Here is a 6000-nt window from a genome sequence, read left to right as displayed (position 1 = left end):
AACAACAACAACAAAAAACAAATGAAAACACCAAGCTCATGGATACAGAGAACAAGCTGGTGGATGCCAGAGGTGGAGGTGGGGAGTGAGAGACATGGCTGAAGGGGGTCAAAAGGTAAAAGGAAAAACAAAAGAAAGGGAGTTGTACCAAAAAATGCACATTTATAATCATATAGTGACAGAAAAATGATTATAAACTTTAATCTAAACTCACAAACTACCCACCATTGCTACTGGATGGCCATCAGTGAATGTACACACATGCAAAGGGGTATCAGTTACAGAGCTGCAAGCATTCTGAGGGGGTGTGGAGAAAAACCCTCTTCTAGCTACATTTTCGCTGAGGCTAATTTCTAATAATAATAATAACCATTAAACTTTTTTACTGCCAAAAGTTTGATTTTCAGTTTAGGAAATTAAAAGTAAAGGGGTGAGGTTGGAAGGGGATTTGGCTATTTGGAAACTGGCGATCTTTAATAAAGATGAGTGAAGGCCTTGGAGTGATGCCATCCCTTTTCTTGCTCTTTATTTCTCCCTAACCAATAGAGGCAAGAAAAAAAAGAATGAAGCCTAAAAATAAATAAATAAATGGGAAAATAGCCCATGTTCATGGATCCTTAGATTTAACACTGTTGAGATGGCAATGCTTCCTAGAATAATGTAGATTTTCAACTAAATCTCTATCAGAACCTCAGTTGACTTTTTATGCTGTCGATAGTCATCAAGGAAACCTGAACTAAACTGGAGTCGGGAAGGCCTGTAGGGGGAGCTCTCACACCCTACCATACACCCTCAATTACACGAAACAGGAAGAGAGGGTGGCTTCCATCTTACATAAGAAGTAAAACTACTTTACTGCTGAAGGAAGATTTCTCTTCTCACCAGGCAGTGGCCCAGCCAATGAGAAATGCTGCAGCTCAGCCAATGAGGGGCCATTGCTGCCCTGAGCTGTTACTTTCCAACAATGGATTTTCATTTAGAACAGACCCTGCCTACTCTCTCTTTTTCTCTATAAAAGAAGCTCCTTTTCTTGGTTTTCTGGATTTGCCATAGGATTCACACCGCAAATTGCAATTGTATTGGCTATTCTTAAGTAAACTCATTTGAGATAAAATAATGGGCAAGTTTGCTTTTTAAATTGACAGTAGAAAATGACAAGCTGTTTTATAAGTTATATGGAATTGCAGGGAAACCAGAACAGCCAAACCAATCTTCAAAAGTAAAACCAAGTAGTAGGATTAACTTTTCCTCATTTCAAATCTGACTACTCAGCATGGTAATCAAGGAGTGTGGTGATGACACAAGGACTAACAGATCAATGCATTCAGTTGAGAGTCCAGATATAAACCCATTCAACTATGGTCAATTGATTTTCAAAAAAGGTACCTAGAACGAGGAAAGAATTTTTTTTCAAAAATTGGTGCTGGGACACCTGGATAACAACAGCAGAAGAATGAAGTTGGAGCCTCACATTACACCACATACAATAATTTACCAAAATGGATTGAAGACCTAAGTCTGAGTCAAGACTATGATACTCTTAGAAAAAACATATGACCTTGGATTTGGCAAAGAATTATTAAATATGACACCAAAAGAAAACCAGTAAAAAAAAAAAAAACGATGATTTGAACTTCCTTAAAATTAGTCACTTTTGTGCTTCAAAGGATACCGTCAAGAAAGTGAAAACAAGGGTAGGCCTGGTGCACAGTGGTTAAGTTCTCATGCTCTGCTTCAGCAGCCCAGGGTTCACAGCTTTGAATCCCAGGCACAGACTTACACACTGCTCATCAAGCCATGCTGTGGCAGTGTCCCACATACAAAATAGAGGAAGATGGGTACAGATGTTAGCTCAGCAACAGTCTTCTTCAGGCAAAAAGAAGAAGACTGGCCAGAGATGTCAGCTCAGGGCCAATCTTCCTCACAGAAAAAAAAAAAAAAAAACACAACCTAAAAACAAAAGAAAGTGAAGCACCCATTGGAAACCCTGTACACTCCTGGTGGGAATGTAAAATCATGTCACCGTTCTGGAAAATACTATGGGACTTCTTCAAAAGTTACAGAGAGTTTTACCATATGATCCAACAATTCCATTTCTGAGTATTTACCCAAAAGAGTTCAAAACATAGACTCAAACAGATATTTGTACACGTGTTCATAGGAGCATCATTCACAGTAGCCAAAAGGTGGAAGCAACCCAAGTGTCCATCAAGAGATGAACAGATCAACAAAATGTAGATACACATGGAACAGAATATTATTTCTCCCGTTATCTTTTAGGAGGGTTGCATTTTTACATTTTACACTAAGATCTATGATCCTTTTTGAGTTAATTTTTATGAAAAGTATAAAGTCCATGTCCAGAATCTTTTTTTGGCATGTGGATGTCCAGTTTTTCTGGCATGATTTGTTGAAAACACTACGTTTCCCCATTGAATTGCCTTTGCTTCTTTGCAAAGATGAGTTCACTTTATTTGTGTGGATCTATAGGAAACAACTGACTTTTATATATTAACCTTTTATCCTTCAACCTTCCTCTACTCTCTTATTTGTTCACGGGGTTTTCTTTGTTATTGGGATTTCTTCGAGATTTTCTCTGTAGACAACCTTGTCGTATGCTACAAAGACATTTATCTCTTGCTTCCCAATCAGCATATCTCTTATTTCTTTTTTGTGTCTAATTGCATTAGCTAAGAATTCCAGTACAGGGTTGACTAGGAGTGGTGGGAGGGGACTTTCTTGCCTTCTTCCTGATGTTACCAGAAAGCATCTAGTTCCTTCAGCGTAGTCCACTAACATTAAAGAAGAGCACAGTTAATGGAAAGGTAGGCATGGGCTGAGGGGAAGCATTCTCCAGTCCAGTGATTGGATCTCAATCTTCTAGTGAGCTTTTGATATAATGAGAAAGATATTTGATCTTTGTCCTCAGTTCCTAGCAAAAACCTCTTGAAGCCCTTGGAATTACTTGAGTGACAAGGGTGATAGAATGTCTTTGTTGTTTTACTTGAGTTCATAATAGTTTACATCATTGCAAAATTTCAGTTGTACATTATTTCTTGTCTGTCACCACATAAGTGCTCCCCTTCACCTCCTGTACCCACCCCCTCCCCTTTCCCTGGTAAGCACTGAAGTGTTTTCTTTGTCCATGTGTGTGTTTATATTCCACATATAAGTGAAATCATCTGGTGTTTGTCTTTCTCAGTCTGGCTTATTTCACTTAGCATAATTCCCTCCAGATCCATCCATGTTGTTGTGGGAATGATTTTGTATATTTTTCTGGCTGAGGAGTATTCCATTGTGTATATATACCACATCTTCTTTACTCAATCATCAGTCGATGGGCACTTGGGTTGCTTCCATGTCTTGGCTATTGTGAATAGTGCTGCGATGAACATAGGGGTGCATGTTACTTTGGATTGTTGATTTCAAATTGTTTGGGTAGATACCCAGTAGTGGGATAGCTGGTTCTATTTTTAGGTTTTGAGGAATCTCCATACTGTTTTTCATAGTGGCTGCACCAGTTTGCATTCCCACCAGAGGTGTATGAGGGTTCCCACACCCTCTCCAACATTTGGTATTTTGTCTTAGTGATTATAGCCATTTTAACAGGTGTAAGGTGGTATCTTAGTGTAGTTTTGATTTGCATTTCCCTGATGATTAGTGATGTTGAACATCTTTTCATGTGTTCATTGGCCATCTGTATATCTTCTTTGGAAAAATGTCTGTTCATATCCTCTGCCCATTTTTTTGATCGGGCTGTTTTGTTGTTGTTCAGTTGTGTGAGTTCCTTATATATTATGGAGATTAACCCCTTGTCAGATGTATGATTTCCAACAATTTTCTCCCAATTGGCGAGTTATCTTTTTGTTTTGATCCTAGTTTATTTTGCCTTGCAGAAGCTCTTTAGTCTGATGAACTCCGACTTATTTTTTCTTTTCTTTCCCTTGTCTGAGAAGACATGGTATTCAAAAAGATCCTTTTAAGTTCGATGTCAAAGAGTGTACTACCTATATTATCTTCCAGAATTTTTATGGTTTCAGGACTTATCTTCAAGTTTTTGATCCATTTTGAGTTTATTCTTGTGTATGGCATGAGATAATGGTCTACTTTCATTATTTTGCATGTGACTGATCAGTTTTCTCAACAGCATTTATTGAAGAGACTGTCTTTTCTCCATTGTATGTTCCTGGCACCTTTGTCAGAGATTAGCTGTCTGTGTATGTGTGGTTTTATTTCTGGGCTTTCAGTTCTGTTCCATTGACCTGTGTGTCTGTTTTTGTACCAGTACCATGCTGTTTTGATCACTATGGCTTTGTACTACATTTTGAAGTCAGGGATTTTGACGCCTCCAGCTTTGTTCTTCTCAGGATTGCTTTAGCATTTCGGGGTCTTTTGTTGCCCCATATGAATTTTAGGATTCTTTGCTCTATTTCTGTGAAGAATGTCATTGGGATTCTGATTGTGATTGCATTGAATCTGTAGATTGCTTTGGGTAGGATGGACATTTTAACTATGTTTGTTCTTCCAATCCATGCTCATGGAATCTCTTTCCATCTCCTTGTCATTATCTATTTCTTGCAATAATGTCTTAGAGTTTTCATTGTATAAGTCCTTGGCCTCCTTAGTTAAATTTATTCCTAGGTACTTTATTCTTTTTGTTGCAATTGTAAATGGTATTGTATTCTTGAGTTCTCCTTCTCTAAGTTTGTTATTAGAGTATAGAAATGCAACTGATTTTTGTAAGTTGATTTTTACCCTGCAACTTTACTATAATTGTTAATTATTAACAATGAGGACATGTTGTGAGAAATGTGTCATTAGGCCATTCTGTTGTGCAAACATCACAGAGTGCACTTGCACAAACCTAGTGGTATAACCTACTGCACACCTGGGCTATGTGGCACTAATCTTATGGGACCACCGTAATGCATGCAGTCTGTCATGGACCAAAACATTGAGGTGCATGACTGTAGTCATGAAAAGGTTCATCAGGTTTTTGTGCACAAGCCTTAGTTTTGTTCCAATCAACAGGCTTTGGAAAAGCCCTAAGAATTGCTTGATGAAGTCGTCTAGCGATTGCACAAGCCTGATCATACAGCAGGGCAGCAGGTTGGTCTCCTGGTTGTAATTCTAGAGACCTTTCAGGATTTTCCCAATTAGAAGTTTTCATCCAGTGCTGGGCCTGGCCTTTACCAACAAGCATACGAACCATTTGATATGTCAGAGAAATCAGGTTGCTAAGTTTGAATTACTATATTAAACCCCTCAGCAAATCTGTGAGAATCTTCGGTTACTCTGTGAAAATCTTTGACTATGGCTTGCAGTTCAGCTTTAGTCCAGGGAATATAAGGAATGAAAGGTTTAGCCTTTGGATCCTCAGGCAGCTTAATTTTAAAGGCACAGGTTCAGGAAAAGGGGAAGTTCAGTGAGGGAGTTAGTATGGGGAAACTGAGGGACTAGAGGAGGTATAAATGGTATCAAAGGGAAGGAGAAAGATGGCGCCAGAGGTGAGGCTAGAGCCTGAGGAGAGAGGGTAGAACATGCTGATGTTGAAGGCAGAGCCTGAGACAGAGAAGCTGGAGAAGAGGAAAAGGAGGCTTTGGAAGACATCTTATCTTTCTTTACTCATTTATTTGCTTCAGTTAATCTTGAAATTTTATTTTGCAAAGAGGTGATTGTAGAATCTTGATAATGTTTGGAAGCCTCAAGATACCAAGCCAATTAGGAGTTCCATTCCGTTTTGGAAATTACAGAGAAAAGCAAGTTTGGGGAGCTCAAAAGTTCCCATGATGCCCTTTAGTATTCTAAATTACTTTTGGTTAAGTTGGTCCATTTAGTTAGAAAAGTACATGAGGAATGACCATGGTTTTAAAACATAAAATTGGCCAGGGTCCCTGGAGGTGGGGACCCTCAAAATATTTAGATAACTGGGTCCCATTTCTCAGAGGTTTTTCTCTAGAGTAAAAGGATAATTTTCAAACAGCCTCAAGAGCTCAAACA

Source organism: Equus quagga, unplaced genomic scaffold (assembly GCF_021613505.1).
Source record: "Equus quagga isolate Etosha38 unplaced genomic scaffold, UCLA_HA_Equagga_1.0 HiC_scaffold_3563_RagTag, whole genome shotgun sequence".
NCBI classification, from domain to species: Eukaryota; Metazoa; Chordata; class Mammalia; order Perissodactyla; family Equidae; genus Equus; species Equus quagga.
Note: the sequence above shows the minus strand (reverse complement) of the source record.